Consider the following 18946-nt stretch of genomic DNA (forward strand, 5'->3'; position numbering starts at 1 on the left):
AGACTGGCGCGCCGCCTGCCGGCCTTCACGGCGTCCCGGCGGGAGGCAACCGAATCCCCACTCTCATAGTCTCCAGACAGACACTAGAACATAACTATTCAAACAAACACCTATCATATAATGAAGGCTTTTAGCTGCTGTTGGATCTTCCGATTGGTCGTGAACATGAAACTTCCCCGATCCTGGCGATTCTTTCAGAGCTGCGTTGTATGTCTTCGGAGGTGTTCCTGGTTCCGCTGAGTCTTTCCGGCTAACGGGTCGGACGTCGAAGAGCGAAATAAGGAGGCGTTGTACATGTTTACACGTGATCGGCAGAGATAATCCCTGTCAAAGATAAAACTTACCAATAGATATATCGTATGTCACGTGATTCGGCGATGCCGCTGCTTGTTTATAATTTGCGGTAATAGCGAAACTTGAATATTACACTATTCGCCTTGATTTATGTACACTACTGGCCATTAAAATTGCTGCACCACGAAGATGACGTGCTACAGACGCGAAATTTAACCGTCAGAAAGAAGATGCTGTGATATGCAAATGATTAGCTTTCAAGAGCATTCACACAAGGTTGGCGCCGGTGGCGACACCTACAACGTGCTGACATGAGGAAAGTTTCCAACCGATTTCTCATACACAAACAGCAGTTGACCGACGTTGCCTGGTGTAACGTTGTTGTGATGCCTCGTGTAAGGAGGAGAAATGCGTACCATCACGTTTCCGACATTGATAAAGGTCGGATTGTAGCCTATCGCGATTGCGGTTTATCGTATTGCGACATTCCTGCTCGCGTTGGTCGAGATCCAATGACTGTTAGCAGAATATGCAATCGGTGGGTTCAGGAGGGTAATACGGAACGCCGTGCTGGATCCCAACGGCCTCGTATCACTAGCAGTCGAGATGACAGGAATCTTATCCGCATGGCTGTAACGGATCGTGCACTCGATCCATGACTCAACAGATGGGGACGTTTGCAAGACAACAACCATCTGTACGAACAGTTCGACGACGTTTACAGCAGCATGCACTATCAGCTCGGACACCGTGGCTGCGGTTACCCTTGACGCTGCATCACAGACAGGAGCGCCTGCGATGGTGTACTCGACGACGAACCTGGGTGCACGAGTGGCAAAACGTCATTTTTTCGGACGAATCCAGGCTCTGTTTACAGCATCATGATGGTCGCATCCGTGTTTGGCGACATCGCGGTGGACGCACATTGGAAGCGTTTATTCGTCATCGCCATACTGGCGTATCACCCGGCGTGATGGTATGGGGTGCCATTGGTTACACGTCTCGGTCACCTCTTGTTCGCATGGACGGCACTTTGAACAGTGGACTTTACATTTCAGATGTGTTACGACCCGTGGCTCTACCCGTCATTCGATCCCTGCGAAACCCTACATTTCAGCAGGATAATGCACTACCGCATGTTGCAGGTCCTGTACGGGCCTTTCTGGATACAGAAAATGTTCGACTGCTGTCCTGGCCAGCACATTCTCCAGATCTCTCACCAATTGAAAACGTCTGGTCAATAGTGGGTGAGCAACTGGGTCGTCACAATACGTCAGTCACTACTCTTGATGAACTGTGGTATCATGTTGAAGCTGCATGGGCAGCTGTACCTGTACACGCCATCCAAGCTCTGCTTGACTCAATGCCCAGGCGTATCAAGGCCGTTATTACGGCTTGGTACTGATTTCTCAGGATCTGTGCACCCAAATTGCGTGAAAATGTAGTCACATGTCAGTTCTAGTATAATATATTTGTCCAATGAATACACGTTTTCCATCTGCATTTCTTCTTGGTGTAGCAATTTTAATGGCCAGTAGTGTACGTTTCTGTGCGTTTGAGTTTTAGTAATAGCTACGGTGCAGTATTGTCGCCCTTCCGTCTCTAAAGAGAAGTATATGAAAGGAAGACCAATTACTTTTCACGGTTATGTACAACAAATGTATAATTGTCAAACTATGGAAAATCCAGGATGGAATGTAACAATACCAGAGAAGGAAAGTTGCTACTCACCATATAGCGGAGATGCTGAGTTGTGATAAGCACAATAAAAAGATTCACACACTCATAGCTTTCACCCATTAACGCCTTTGTCAGCAGTAAACACACACACACACACACACACACACACACACACACACACACACACTCACGCAAACGCAATTCGCACACACGTCTGCAGTCTCAGAGAGATGAAACTATGTGTAATTGTAAATGTCATTTTGATATGAGGCACTTCATGTGTTGAAAAATATCGAGACACGTATTGTAAAGTCTAATATTTTACAGATAATTTTTCTGATTTCATGGCCGTGTGTTTACGAGACAAGTACAGCGTAAATTTGCTAGTGTATTTGAGTAAACTGTAAGTCAATGTGTACATGTTGACCCTACGTTAATATGCAGATAAAATTTATACTTCATAGCCCGATTAATTTCCTCCAATTTATGCAGGTTTTCAGCTCTTTGTGTTTATCTATATATTTCTGCATGAGACAGTTTCCTATTCAGTGTTATTGTAACGTAATTAATCAGAATAGATTCGACAATATGAATAAGTGCAATCCAAACTTAAAAAAGTTATGCTGGGTGTCACTTCTTTTATTACTCCACATTTCGAGCATTGATCTCTCTTTTTTTGTGCTTAGTGAATGGCTTTACTTTTCTGATGAGACGCCGAAAAGATGTTATAGATATTTTATTTGTGTATGAAAAGCTGAACGGAAAATAAATAAAAAATTGAAAATAATAATGAACAAGTAAGTGGTGCCAACTGCCTACCATATCTACTGTAGCAATCTCATAGTTCCTAATGCGTTGCTTTTTCGTGATGCTTCGGCACCCTCCACAGTGCCATTGTAACGCAATTAATTAGAACAGAGATTCGCCAATGTGAATGAGTACAATAGAAAACGTAAAAAAATATTATTGGCTGTCACTTCTTGTCCCATTACCGAGAAACCATAGAGTGGAATCTGAGCTATGATAACTGTGGCGAAAAAGCAAAGTACCATTTTTCTTCATTCTTTAAGCCAACTTCAGTTGCTGATATCAAATTATTACGATGTCTGTATACAAAGTTTCACGGTATTTCTGAAGGTGATTTGTCTGTAGCAGCGAAGCAATAACACTCAAAATATGCTAAGCACTATACGGGCTAAATTGCGCCATCTCAAGATCACGTAACTTGAGCTGCAGGAGATGTTGCGGACAGAATTATCCTCCTCCACATCCGAATACTATTCCATAGATATTTATTTTCTATGGTCAACGGTAAAATTTATCTGTGCATTCCACAGAGCTAGGCGCAAATACTAGGGGAAAAAAAAGTCACCTGGAGCAGAGCATGCTCTTCACTGGCGGAACAATAAAGTGAAGTTTGCCGAAGACAAAATTTTATCTACACTGACGAACGGCTGTATAGAGAAGCCATCGAAATACATTAACATGGAGACAATTTCAACAGAAAAAAGAGGTGAGTGACATACGGACGGTAACTCCACAGAATCGATAGACACGTTTTATCTTTGACAGACGATAGTTACATAGTTAAGTTTTCTGTTTGACGAGGATTATATCTCGATTACTTGTAAACTTCTACCACCCTGCCTTTTCACGGTATTTATGTCTCTCTCTGATGGCAAACCAATCAGTTGGCAAGGTTCAGCGGGACTAGAAGCAGCTCTGATGTTCAACGCAGCTCTTGATGAAAGGCCGGAAAGGAAAAATATTTGTTGATCACGTCAATACAATACGGAAGATTTACCAGCATAATACCAAAAAAAGCACGGTCAGGTTTCAATGTAACGTCGTCCACGTGCACCCCATCGGCTGGTACGTAAACCATTGCAAGTCTCTGTGACTGATGGAAATGCCACCCGAGTGCATTAGTGTTGTTCGTATTGAGTGTTTTTCGCCGGTCTGGTAGGGTATATAGTGTCAGATATAGACAGATAACTGAGAAGGACACAGAGATGTTCCGTACTCGTACGAGACAGCATTATCAGGACCTGTCATAGTTTGAAATGTGTCTCATTGTGTGTGCCCTCATGGCCGGCTGGTCGAATCGTGCAGTATCCAGATTTGTGGGACAGTCGGACGTGACAGTGGTCTGACATTGGACTGCATAGGAAACTGAGGGAATGAGAACACACGTCTGACCACCGTAATGGAGGGCCGCCGTTTTGTGCACCGAGCACATCTAAGCACTTTCAGATCTGTGACGGCCACCCGAGAACAAGTATTGGAATCCCTGCAGTATTCTGCGTCATCCCGCACCGTTGGTCGGAGACTAGCAGCAGCCGGATACGGGAATTACGTGGGCTGCCGTTAATACCAGCACACCAGATCACAAAGGCGGCGTTTGGAGTGATTTCTTGGCAGGGAAGCATAGACTGCCAATGAATGGCGTCGCATTGCGTTCACCGATGAACCGCGGTTCTGCACTAACCCAAATGAGCATCGTCAGCGAGAGTGGATGCTGCGTGATCAGAGGTCCTATTGACTGGTAGTGTTGATGTTAGAGGAGCAAATCGTGGTGTTAAGCTTCTAGATCTGCTAATATAACAGACCTGTATTTATCGAATCATTTAACGCAGCGGAAAATTAAGAAAGGTGGCAGTATATATTTGCTTAGGAAAAGTGACGGGAAACAGACTGCTGATTATCTGAGCAGTCAATATCAAACATTCATTTTTTTGAAACGAAAATGTGTAGGATGAATGTATTCAAGAGTATTGTATATTATGCTTTAGACTTGTGTGTACCTAGCGAAGTGGTGAGGGACGACAAAGAGCCGCTGAGCTTCGTCACAGATTTAAGGAAAGTACAAGTCTTGTTGACAAACAAATATGAAAGAACCGTAAATGAGCAAGAAAGAGCGACGCGAGAAACGTTAAATGAATTCGAAAGTAAAATGTAGCAGACATGCTCTCAGCTGCGCACCGTCTTGCACAGTATACAGCGACAAAACTTCGGAGATTCTTCGTCGTTTTTTTTCCGAGTATTCGGTATGATGTATCCGTGGTCTCCGGTGGTTCGTTACAGAGGGATTGCATTTCGACTGATTTATTACCCTAATTTACCTTCGTGTCTGTATTGCATTGAAAATATTGTCTGTTGCTCCCCCTTATATTTAAGCAAACTCGCGTATTTTGGTTGTCGAAATTTTAATGGGCAGTCGGACTTTCTGCATGGACAGCGATCTTACGCCCAAGGTCCATGTGCCTGTTTGAGAAACTTCTCAATCATGTGCCTGCTGAGACGTGCACAATATACAACTCACATAATTTTAATCAACAGTGCCACCAAATTACTATCATTAATGTGACCAGGTTAAATGAAGTCCACACTGATTTGACAGCACTCGTTTACTGCACTTTAATCACAGGCAAGATTAGCCCTACGAGGCTAATGACACTCACTCTGCGAGTGCATTCTTGCAGTTCACACTTTTTCAATTTAGTTTGCCATTGCTGGTAAGTTCCTTATGGTCGTCGGCTGTCCAAATAATTTCAGTTCCACAAACTAAAGCCCTTTCTTCCTGATGTCTTACCGCCCGTACTCTTGTGATCCTGTCTTTAAGAAAGCTCAGGCGGGACTGACTCACTTACCCGCCAAAGCAAATGGCGGGCGCTAAGCAGCGAACTTCTAGTACGACGGGACTTCCCCGTCAGCACGCTGACTCGCTGGATCAAAGACACGAAAGGGTAGATTCGATCCCTCCGAGAGACGATCGATATCTGTATCCTTGCAACATCTGCACAGTGATGCAAATCCTGCTAATATAGGCCATGAAAACAAACTTGTCCCATTCACTCACTGTACTGGCTGTTGGCAACTATCGCCCACTTCACACTTCGCCCTCACGCATGCATTCCGTGTTGCTCTGTTTTGCCTCAGCTCTGTTTCTCCGGCAACGTTAAGTGTAGGCCTGCGTCAACAGTGATATACAGCAGTACGCCTAGGTTCACTGATCAAGAGTTTCCCGATATGGACTAGTCTATGGTTTTACTAGGCGCAATATTGAAGAACAACACAGCGACTGTATGCTGCGCTGTTCCCGCTGACGGCAACCACACAAGAGTACTTTTGCATCTGTTTGAGGGTTGTTGCACTACTCTTTGTTTTGCGTGCTATGATGACAGCTTATTTCATGATTTTTTTTACTGTTATGAAGATATTTTCAAAGACGCATAGTTAATCGGGGTACCAAACCGAATAAATCACACTTATGTTATTACCTTGTAACTAGTCGTCTGCGACCACGGATCTCTTATACAAAAAAAAAAAAAAATCACCGAACAAGTCCAAAATTTCGTCGTAGAAGTTCACATTCACCATGCAGAGCACATAGACAGGGTAAAAATTATTGAACTATATGAAAAAAAACTAAATTAGTTGTAACTTACGGCGTGCACACACTTTATTCAACATGTAGACGTCACTATGGATATTCGTAATTAGATTCTGACATGTCGATATGCCCGCCATCATTGGCGATGATGTGGTGCAAACGAATACCGAAATTCTCCGTTAACCGCTGAATGTAGGAACATCGATGGTGTCGATGAACTCCTGAATGGCTGTTTTCCGCTCAGCATTGGTTTTGCGGTGGTTATTGGTATGCATCTTTTCTTCAATATAGCCCCAGAAAAAGGAGTCGCATGTGTTCAGATCCAGAGAATATGGCGACCAATCGACGGCCATGCCAGTGGCCTCCAGGTACCCGAGAGCCAAAATGCGGTTCCCAAAGTGCTACGCCAGGACATTACTCTCCTGCTTCGAGAGGGTCGTGCTCCTTCTTACATGAACCACGAAATCAGGGCCACTTTGAGGATGAAATCATCTTCCAAAGCATTCACATATCGTTCGGTAGCCATGGTGCCGTCAAGGAATATCGCACCGATTATTCCGTAGCTGGATATTGCACTCAACACAATCACCCGTTGAGGGTGAAGAGACTTCTCGAGCCGGAAAGAGTGGCCGTGCGGTTCTAGGCGGTACAGTCTGGAGCCGAGCGACCGCTACGGTCGCAGGTTCGAATCCTGCCTCGGGCATAGATGTGTGTGATGTCTTTAGGTTAGTTAGGTTTAATTAGTTCTAAGTCCTAGGCGACTGATGGCTTCAGAAGTTTAGTCGCGTAGTGCTCAGAGCCATTTCAACCATTTGAAGACTTCTCGAGCGCGAAATGCGGGATCTCAGTTCCCAAAATGCGTCAATTTTGCTTGTTGAGGAACTTGGTTCAAATGGCTCTGAGCACTATGGGATTAACTTCTGAGGTCATCAGTCCCCTAGAACTTAGAACTACTTAAACCTAACTAACCTAAGGACATCACACACATCCATACCCGAGGCAGAATTCGAACCTGCGATTGTAGCGGTCGCGTGGTTCCAGACTGTAGCGCCTAGAATCGCTCGGCCACTCCGGCCGGCTGTTGACGAACTCATACAAATGAAAGTGGGCTATATCTCTAAACGAAACCATGTATGCGTTTACCAATTCCCATCATGTCCCGCGGCCGACCGAGCTGTTTCAATGTCCTAACGCAAACCTTGCAGAAGTTATGACGATTTTATTTCATGTACACTGAAGAGGCAAAGGAACTGGTACACATGCCTAAGGCGGGTATTATATGGCGATCCGCCACAAACGGTACTGGTCAAGCGTGACAGCCATCTAGCGGTAGAACAGGTGAAACGACCAAAATTAGCAGACACATTATCCGCGTGTCGTCACATTATCCGCACGCCAGACTAGAGACAAGCTCTAAACTGCCGTCAGTCCGCGCACGGGCACTAGGTATCGATAAATCGAGCATGTGCAGAAGGGGGTACCGCAGTGCTTTCTACTTTTTATTTGCTTATGGTTCTGTGCTAGTAGCTAATTTCACATTTTCGTGTTTGGGATTTTCCGCGTTTTTTTCCGTTAATGGGTTTTCACAAATGCAAAAAAAGAAAGAAAACACATTTCTTTGCGAGTAGGCTTTCTTTTATACTAGCTGTTTGTGAAAGCATTTGTTCTTTTGATTACTTCGTATTATAGAAACGAAATGGAGCAAAGAGGCGTTAAGCGTCTAAATTCAGGCATACAGCGAGGAAAGGTGTATGTACCTACCCGCTGTATCATAAGGCTATACGTTGCCTATCGTTTCTTTTTGAGTAATATGCATATAACGCCACACGGTGATTTTCGATTTGTTTCGTAATGCATTAGCTTACGAAAGTTCATATTTGATTTGATTGCATCTCTTGCTTTATTTCAGCATACCAGAAAAGAGAAATGGGCATTAATGGTGAGAAAGTCCGTGCAGTTTCGCCCAGTGCGACAGACCAGAACTGTAAAACTGAGTAGCACATAGCACATTGCATTCCATTTTCCAAACTTGGATAAATAACACAACTGCACCTTTAGGTATCGGTCCCGTAAAGTGTTGCAAATTTCAATGCATACACCCACAAGAACTTTTGAAATGGCGGGCTGTGTTATCCTGTGGCTAAAAGATTTCCCAGTTGCCAGGAACGTAATGTTACAACCAGCCTGCATCAAAACCGGGCATTTACAGATATTTTACTCGTGATCTAGTCTGGTATGATCACAAAACATATAAACATAGATTTAATTCTTACTTTCGCGAAGGTGAGACAGCCTCCCTCATGACTATGTCACACTTGCTAATTCCATCTCCCATCATAGACAGCAGCTTCTCGAAACAGGCCATGTCCATCCTCACGAAGCTCCGAAATTCATGCGGATCTTCGAGCCCTTGTTCCTTCATAAGCAGTCAATATAATGCCCTGCCTTCGTCCCATCTTTTCAGCCAGGGTTGAACTCAACAACGACTGGCTTTTCGTTTTCGCCGTCGTTCTGCCCTAATCCGAAGATTTACTGTCACGGTCAGGGCAAAAGCTCCAAAAACAAGTGGGTCCTCCCATATTCAAAATGTAAGTTTTGGCATACATGTACCTGTGTAACCCAGTGTCGTAATACAAAACTAACTGCCGAGTCTGTAATTTAGGACAGTAGTAACCTACATAGCCAATGGCCTTGCCGCAGTGGTAACACCGGTTCCCGTCAGATCACCGAAGTTTAGCGCTGTCGGGCTGGGCTAGCATTTGGATGGGTGACCATCCGGTCTGCCGAGCACTGTTGGCAAGCGAGCTGCACTCAGCCCTTGTGAGGCAAACTGAGGAGCCACTTGATTGAGAAGTAGCGGCTTCGGTGTCGGAAACTGACATACGACCGGGAGAGCGGTGTGCAGGCCACATGCCCCTCCATATCCGCATCCAATGACGCCTGTGGTGTGAGGATGACACGGCGGCCGGTCGTACCGTTGGGCCTTCACGGCCTGTTCGGGAGGAGTTTAGTTTAGTTTTAGTAACCTACATAATATAACAACAATTACTTCATAAGTAATCATAAAAACAATTTGTTATTAATCAGGTATCAGATAGATTATATAATGGTAAGACAGAGATTTAGGAACCAGGTTTTAAATTGTAAGACATTTCCAGGGACAGATGTGGACTCTGATCACAATATATTGATTATCAACTATAGGTTAAAACTGAAGAAACTGCAAAAAAGTAGGAATTTAAGGAGATGGGACCTGGATAAACTGACTAAACCAGAGGTTATACAGAGTTTCAGGTAACAATTGACAGGAATAGGGGAAAGAAATACAGTAGAAGAAGAATGGGTAGCTCTGAGGGATGAAGTAGTGAAGGCAGCAGAGGATGAAGTAGGTAAAAAGACGAGGGCTAATAGAAAACCTTGGGTAACAGAAGAGATATTGAATTTAACTGATGAAAGGAGAAAATATAAAAATGCAGTAAATGAAGTAGGCAAAAAGGAAAACAAACGTCTCAAAAATGAGATCGACAGGAAGTGCAAAATGGCTAAGCAGGGATGGCTAGAGGTCAAATGTGAGGATGTAGAGGCTTATCTCACTAGGGGCAAGATAGATACTGCCTACAGTAAAATTAAAGAGACCTTTGGAGAAAAGAGAGGCACTTGTATGAATATCAAGAGCTCAGATGGAAACCCAGTTCTAAGCAAAGAAGGGAAAGCAGTATACAAGGGCGATGTACTTGAGGACGATATTATAGAAAACAAAGAGGATGCAGATGAAGATGAAATGGGAGATACGATACTGCGTGAAGAGTTTGACAGAGCACTGAAAGACCTGAGTCGTAACAAGGCCCCAGGAGTAGACAACGTTCCCTTAGAACTACAGAGGGCCTTGGGAGAGCCAGTCATGACAAAACTCTACCATCTGGTAAGCAAGATGTATGAGACAGGCAAAATACCCTCAGACTTCAAGAAGAATATAATAATTCCAATCCCAAAGAAAGTAGTATGTTGACAGATGTGAAAATTACTGAACTATTAGTTTAATAAGTCACAGCTGCAAAATACTAACGCGAATTCTTTACAGACGAATGGAAAAACTGGTAAAAGCCGATCTGGGGGAAGATCAGTTTGGATTCCGTAGAAATGTTGGAACACGTGAGGCAATACTGACCTTACGACTTACCTTAGAAGAAAGATTAAGGAAAGGCAAACCTACGTTTTTAGCATTTGTAGACATAGAGAAAGCTTTTGACAATGTTGACTGGAATACTCTCTTTCAAATTCTAAAGGTGGCAGGGGTAAAATACCGGGAGCGAAAGGCTATTTACAATTTGTACAGAATCCAGATGGCAGTTATAAGAGTCGAGGGGCACGAAAGGGAAGCAGTGGTTGGGAAGGGAATGAGGCAGGGTTGTAGCCTATCCCCGATGTTATTCAATCTGTGTATTAAGCAAGCAGTGAAGGAAACAAAAGAAAAATTCGGAGTAGGTATTAAAATCCATGGAGAAGAAATAAAAACTTTGAGATTTGCCGATGACATTGTAATTCTGTCAGAGACAACAAAGGACTTGCAAGAGCAGTTGAACGGAATGGACAGTGTCTTGAAAGGAGGATATAAGATGAACATCAACAAAAGCAAAACGAGGATAATGGAATGTAGTCGAATTAAGTCGGGTGATGCTGAGGGAATCAGATTAGGAAATGAGACAATTAAAGCAGTAAAGGAGTTTTGCTATTTGGGGAGCAAAATAACTGATGATGGTCGAAGTAGAGAGGATATAAAATGTAGACTGGCAATGGCAAGGAAAGCGTTTCTGAAGAAGAGAAATTTGTTAACATCGAGTGAAACGTCCCCTTAGAAAAATTATACATGACTGTCCTTAAACTGATACACAATATTTTTTTAGCGCAACGCAATCTGACTTTCAAAAATCTCTACAAAAAAAATGGCCCTGACTAACATTAACCTATGCGTTTCACAAATCGCTTACCTCACAAAAATCTTGGTTACTCCCACTACTGCAATACAGCTAGCACCACTACTGCCAGCTAAATAAAAGATTCAAACTATGGAAGGCACTAACTGCTGATAGGGATAGTTAGCAAATGAAAGATGTTAATAGAGAACAAACAATGTATTTACCTTAATATCATCATATATATATAGCAGTTCATGACAAATTTCAAAACTCCGCCATCTCTCTCCCCACATCCACCACTGCTGGCGGCTCACCTCCAACTGCGCAACGCTACGCGCTGTTCACAGCCAGCTGCCTAACACTACAACAATAGCATGGCAGACAACAATGCAAACTACCCACAGACTGCACACAGCACAGCCAGTGATTTTTCATATAGAGCGCTACGTGGCGTTTCCAATAAGAAAACATAAACAGCCTACTTATATAGCCCCCATGCTCCCCACAAAAATTTTACAAATTGATTTGGGCAGTGGCCAATAATTATTTGATAAAATTTTTCATAATTACAATAACAAAGAAATCAAATGCACACACTTATCGATACAATGTTGGTCAAAAGCTAAAATTTTCTCACAGTCCATAAAGACAGTCCTGATCGTTTATCACAGTAAAATAGTAGTGTTTTTCTCAAAGTCTGAGCAGTAAAAGAAATTGCACACGGAAGTAGTGGATTTCCATGCAGTCTTGAAGAAGTAGTGTTGTCCTTCCAACGGAAAGACAGTGCTGACTGTTGACATGCTGACAGGTAATGGGCCACAACAGAGCAAACCCACAGCGGAGTCAATCGAAGTTTTGAAGAATATCATGTGGTAGGTCAAAATGGTTCAAATGGCTCTGAGCACTATGGGACTCAACTGCTGTGGTCATTAGTCCCCTAGAACTTAGAACTACTTAAACCTAACTAACCTAAGGACATCACAAACATCCATGCCCGAGGCAGGATTCGAACCTGCGACCGTAGCAGTCACACGGTTCCGGACTGCGCGCCTAGAAACGCGAGACCACCGCGGCCAGCGTGTGGTAGGTCATCACAGAGCAGACCCACTGTAGTCCTGGTAGAGATTACGGTATTGGTGGGCCACCAGAGGCGCAGACCCACTGCAGTCCTTGTAGAAATAAAGGTATTGTTGTGTCATCAAAGATGCAGACCCACTGTAGTCCTTGTAGAAATAATGGTATTGATGGGTCATCAAAGATGCAGACCCACTGTAGTCCTTGTAGAGATGGCCAGCAGCCATCTGTTGTGACTATGCAGGTGCACAATCACCATTGAAGAGTCTTGCGGATAATATAGCAAGTCCATAAACCACCACTTGCGCACTCACAAAGTTTTTTAATTGTCTTTAGAACCAGCAATGCTGTTATCCAGTCACTTGCTGAATTATTAACACACATGCAAACACTAACAGTCCCTACTTCTCACATATTGTCCATATACTATGACCAACAGAAATGTGTGCAGTGAAATGTAACTTACAAGTTACTTAATTTGATGAACTGGTGTCAATTACAAATTTATAACATAAGAATACAATAACAAAGGTACAAAATACATCATTAAAGAACATGACAATACAGATAACATTTGTAGTACAGGCTTTACAACAGAATAGAAATAAACATATACATCAATGTTACAGGAATTATGAGATAAGTAGATACATAAAAGATCAGAATCAATTTTGAAACATCAACTTCACACATGAGCATTAAAACAAAACAGAATAAATAATGTCTAAACATCTTTACAAAGAAAATAACATATTATTAATGCAAATTATATTTGAGGATAACAATATTCCTCATCATAGTTCATATAGCTGAGTATTAGAAAAATTCTACAACATAAGTCTTATCAGATAAACATATAAAGACAGGAAGAACATAAATACACAAGGGGACACAAACACATAGTGGGATAACACAAGGAAAGGACAGGGTTTGTTTTCAGTGTAACATTTGGTACTGCAGTCCAACCCAAAACTTCATTCCATAGATCTTTCGTCTTATTTCAACATTTGTTTCCACCAAAAAAATCCTATCCACGCATGCTTTCTGTATTTATATGTTCACATATTTCTTACCTCATTATTTATTTTCAAGAAAATCCTACCTATACCTGCTTTCTTTACGTTTTTCGTATAACTTCTCAATGCATTTCTTCCAATTCATCGCAACTCATTCTCTTCTATAGTCTACCCCCTCTTAAGCTAACTTAAATCTACTGAGCTCAGATGCTAAACTAAGGGACGAGGGAATGCAGCAGCACAAAACAATTAACACAAACAGCAATAAAAAAATGGAAATTTGCAAAGCAAGCTACAGTAAATCTAAATTACCAAGCAATTCAACATTACAACTAATATGAGCCAATGTGCAGCAACAAGAAAAATAAATCAGTAGTAAAACTAGCTTAACAGAGTAATACAAAGTTAAATTCAGTAACACTATGCCTGGCAAACAGCAGCAGCAAATAAAATTTAAACCTAGACCTCAAGCAGAAAAAAATATTACACTAAAAATGGCCATGTCTAATACCTATGTCACATCTTAACACTAGAGTGATGCATCACAATTTATTCTAGAAAAGAAATTACCAAGTACTTGAAAAGAAAATTATGAATGCAGTTCCTGTGAAGGTAAATGTCTTTTTGTGCTCCCTCATTTTTTTTGAAAAAAATTATTATTTACTCGATCTGTAGACAGAAAGTATTTATATTAATACATCTACAAAATTTTATTTTTACCAATGCTGCAGTGCAGCTAGAAACTAGATATTAAACAAAATGAGTTAATAAATACATAAAGCAAGCCATATGGCATTTCTCTCAATTAGCAAGACAATAGCCGTGAAATGTTTCTTATCGTTTCATTAGGCATTTTAGTAAATATCATAAATTAAGAGCTCCACAGTGTAATCATATGTTTTCAAGTTCGACCGTATCGTTTTTGCGATGCTCTCTACAAAGGAACGTCAATAGCGAGGATAATGGCCTCCCTTTTTTTTTTCTTCTCCACCTGCGCCTCTGGCACACACTAATGACTTCTTTCCAGGCGACTGTCGCCCATCTGGGTGCCCACGACGCATTACGTGCAGGTGGTCACTTAACTTTCTTACGGAAATATTTACGACAGCAGTTTCCGCTACAGTGACAGTCTCATAAAAAAATATTTCACAGGTCAAGAATTAGCGTTGCAAATCTGTAGAAACAAAATCCTATAAATATAAGTGTCCAAAAAAAAATATTCGTCAGCATTGTGATACAGTCACGCATTTACACACATTTCATAACTCTTAAAGTACGATTCTTGGTTTCCAACATACTTCTTCACAAGTCAGAGTCCCTAACCACTACTCATTACTCCTTACCTTATTACACATAGATATATTCGTCGACACGTCAATCTTGCGACGACACTTCAATATTTCATCATAATTAATACATAGCATAATCAAATTCCTCATATAGCATCAGCTTATTGATCACAAACATACCTCAACAGCATAATGCACATCGTCGTCATAAAAATAACATCATAACACCTCAGTCAACTCTCAAAATCGTCGTAGCTTTCTGCAATAATTTCAAATCCTAAAAAAATATTCTCTGCTCATTTCAATAGTGTCAGCTACCTCAAACGTACTTTAAAATCATGCTCCCTTACCAAATACATTATTCAAAGCTCTTATAGTATCACAATGGTTCTGAAAAAATATGAACAGTTCACAAAGTACAGACAAAATACAATTTCATAAGTGTGAAGTTATCCAACTGTGTAATTGCGTAAACATGTGTCACTGATGTAGTAAAAAAAATGTTTATCTCTGTCAAATAATCAGATAGCTGTGTAATTCTGTGTTAGAGAAATATGGTACCGATGTGTAAAGTTGTATAAGCAAATACCATATTAGCTAGGGCTCCTTGTGCTTGCCATACACATGGTACACAAAGTAGGCGTGTACCCCCCTGAGGATTAATGTAATTATACCCTCAGGTGTTACAGATTACAGCAATGGAATGAAATGTATCACGGAAAAACTTTGTATCATTGTACTTCAAACATCTTTAAAAAAATAAATGTTTTAAGTGCGAAATTAATCACTCAAATACGTGTACTGTAGAGCTAAACTGTGCGTCATGTTGTAAGATAACCTCTGTGGAAGTCTCGTAGTTATCGTCCTCCGAAAGCTAAGTTCTGCAGAAGTCAATGTACTTACCTCATGATAAACAAAAGTGAAATGCTTTGTGTATAGATATCGTAGTTATTACGCTTATTGTTGTGATGAAGAAAGTACTGTACTGTAACGTATTGTTGTGCCACGAAAAAGGCTGTCTCATTGTTGCTATACCACAAAAGTTACTACTAAAACATGTTTTTCTTTCCAGAAGAATTCAGAAAACTGTGCAGATATAAAACAGATACACCGCAAAAGCAACATTGTAAATTGTCACTCATTAGTAGCGTCGTGATAAAATCGTGTAGCTGTCACATAAACTAACCTCTGTGTCATCTGGTATCTCTCAGAAAGCACTTTAATTTCAGAATGTATTTTCAAATAAACCAAAATGTTGCATTAAAATCTCATTAACAGTACTGGTAAATGTTCTAAGTATGTGAGCCTTATAGTCGTTACGTAATCGTGCAACATACAAGCAAGAATGCACACACACAATAACACTGTGTCGTCTGTTCACAATAACAATGCATTCGTAATTTCTGTTTAAATAAGTTCTCTTGGTTCTTGATTGGATATTTAACTTCAAACATTGTTGTATGTTAACAGATTCTAAGTCTGACGAAGCTTACTAGCAATGTAAAGTGAAAAGATATATGGCAAAGACAAAGTTAAAAAGCAGATTATCTTTCAATAAACGGTTTTACATGTGAAATGTGGTGTAAACCTTTACTCTTCCTAGTACGCAGAGTTTCAACTTCAACGCAATTACCATGTGGTATACGTCGGATTGTAAACTAGAAAGAATTTGTGACTCAAGTGTTTCTTCTTATGTGACAATGAATGAGCTTTAATGAGAACTTTCTGACCAATATATAATTTCTTTGCATTTGCTTTACCGTGTAGTTTTCTCCTTTTGTCTGCTGCAGATTTTATATTTTTAAGAGCCAAATCAATTATGTCTTTGTGTCAAAGTGTACGTGTATTCGGGAAAGGTACAAGCTCTCTGATTCTGTTCGGTGGTTCTTCATTCTTTAGTACAAGAGTAGGTGGTAAAGCAGTGGAGTTATGAGGCATTTCATTCAGCACGTTTTGAAATAAGTGTAAATATCTGTCCCAATGCTGATGCTTTCTGTGACAATAAAGTCTGCAAAGCTTATTGATTTCTTTCATAATCCGTTCAGATGGGTTACAATGTGGTGAGTACAATGAAATAAAAACAGGTTTGATTTTATGATTGCGAAGCATGCGTGACCAAACAGCAGATCTGAATTGCGGTCCGTTATCTGAAATGACTTTACTAACGTGTCCAACTTCACGTAAGAAATTTTTAACAAAGGCGTTGGATACAGACCGTCCAGTGGCTTTACGTAACGGTGTGAAAGAAACAAATTTTGAAGTAAGTTCAACAGCGACTAGAACGTACGAAAATCCATTCGATGTTCTGACAAGGCGTCCCAATAGATCAACTGCAGCAAATTCTTTTAATTTAGAAGGAATGATAGGAAACAACGGAGCACGATGTGAGATAGTAGATGGTTTCGCCTTTTGACAAAGTTTACAAATAGACAGGACTCTTCGAATTCTCTTTTCCATATTGTTAAAATAACAAGTCGTTCGAAGAATATGATAACATTTTCGTGGACCAAAATGTGCGTAGCTGAAATGAATGTACCAAATGAGCTTATTAACAAAATCGTCAGGAATGCAAAGTACCCATAGCTTGTCATCAACAGTGCAGCGTTTGAACAGTATGTTGTTTCTAACCAGGTAATAATGCCGAATCTGTGTGTGTGTCTTTTCATGCCATTTACTTTTGATGTCTTTCCAAATCGGATCCTTATCTTGTTCATGAGCAATGTCCTTTAAAGATGTGGTGATGAAGTTTTCAAAGGCGACTTTCTGAATGTAAAGAATACTGAAATTTTTCTCGAGGTTGCCTTCTGTGTTACTTTTCTCAAGCCCAGCCGGTGCGCGTGACAGTGCGTCCGCAACAATGTTCTCCTTGCCGGGAATGTAGACTATTGTGAAATGGAATTCTTGCAGAAACAATGCCCAACGTTTTAACCTGTCATGATTTAATTTTGAAGACATAAGAAATTGTAATGCACGATGATCACTGTATACTATTACGTGCTTACCAGAAAGAAAGAAACGGAATTTGTTAAATGCCCAAACGATAGCTAAAGCTTCTAATTCAGTAACGGAATAATTTTTTTCAGATTTTGTTAGCACTCGGCTAGCAAAAGCAATGGTTTTCTGAACAGTAGTGTCATTTTCTGTGGCTTCTTGAAATAAATGGGTACCAAGACCGACTTTAGAAGAATCCGTGCTAAGGCAGAAATCTTGTGACAGATCTGGATGTGCTAGTATTGGCGCGTTAAGTAGCGATTCTTTCAAAGAATTGAATTCCAACTGTGCTTGTTCGTCCCAGTTCCAAACAGTATTTTTTCCAGTGAGAGAACAAAGTTTTGGTGTAACAAGAATTTGCATATTCAGAAAACGACGGTAAAAATTTACAAGACCTAGAAAACTGCGGACTTGTCTTTTTGTGGATGGAACTGGAATGGCTCTGATTGCTTCTAACTTTTCAGGATCCGGCTGAATGCCTTCAGAAGAAATAATATGTCCCAAAAACTTCACCTTTGTCCTACCGAATTCAGACTTTTCCAAGTTAACTGTAATTCCAGATTCTGCAAAAATACGTAACAAACTGTTGAGGATGCGATTATGTTGTTCCCATGAAGCTTCTGCTATTAGAATATCGTCCACATATAAGGTGATGTGACGTTTTAAGAACTCATGTAATATGGAATTTAGCCCGCGAATGAATGCTGCTGAAGAAATGTTCAAACCAAAAGGAAGTTTCCGGAACTGATAACAAACGCCGAAACAAAGGAAAGCTGTGTATTTTCTACATTCTGGATGAAGTTCGATCTGATAAAAGCTGGATCTGAGATCAATGGAAGACAACACGCTTACACCATTAAAATTTTGAAGAAGTTCTTCCAACGTTTGCGGCCTGTCTGTTTCAGGAATAATGATAGTATTGATTTGTCTCGAATCTAAGACAAGCCTGATCGATCCATTTTTCTTCTCAACAACATGTAATGGGTTGTTGTATGAGCTTACTGTAGGCTCAATAATGCCCTCGTCAAGCATAGATTGTATTTCTGTTCTAACACGGTCCCTATAACGTGCTGGAATTACATATGGTCTAACGCAAAATTTAGTATGCTCACAAACACGAAATTGGTATTGAAATCCCTTGATTGTTCCTGTTTTGTGAGTAAAAACTGTGGAATGTGCTTTTAAAATCTCAAAAAGGTCCTGCCTATCAGTGTCATTACAATTCTCAATTGTTTGAATTTTATTCTGAATTAGCTCATTAGTATCAAATATGTCGTAGATATCATCCCTGTC

At 40.8% G+C, this 18946-nt stretch overlaps 1 protein-coding gene and 1 pseudogene across 2 annotated transcripts in view; both read left to right on the plus strand.

Annotated features, from left to right (window-relative positions):
- LOC126253575 (serine/threonine-protein kinase meng-po) overlaps nucleotides 1-18946 on the plus strand; it is a 354496-nt gene that overhangs the window by 197615 nt on the left and 137935 nt on the right. The gene's annotated exons all lie outside the window — the stretch shown is intronic.
- Nucleotides 9049-9166, plus strand: LOC126254199 (5S ribosomal RNA; annotated as a pseudogene).

The sequence above is a fragment of the Schistocerca nitens genome, chromosome 4 (genome assembly GCF_023898315.1).
Source record: "Schistocerca nitens isolate TAMUIC-IGC-003100 chromosome 4, iqSchNite1.1, whole genome shotgun sequence".
NCBI classification, from domain to species: domain Eukaryota; kingdom Metazoa; phylum Arthropoda; class Insecta; order Orthoptera; family Acrididae; genus Schistocerca; species Schistocerca nitens.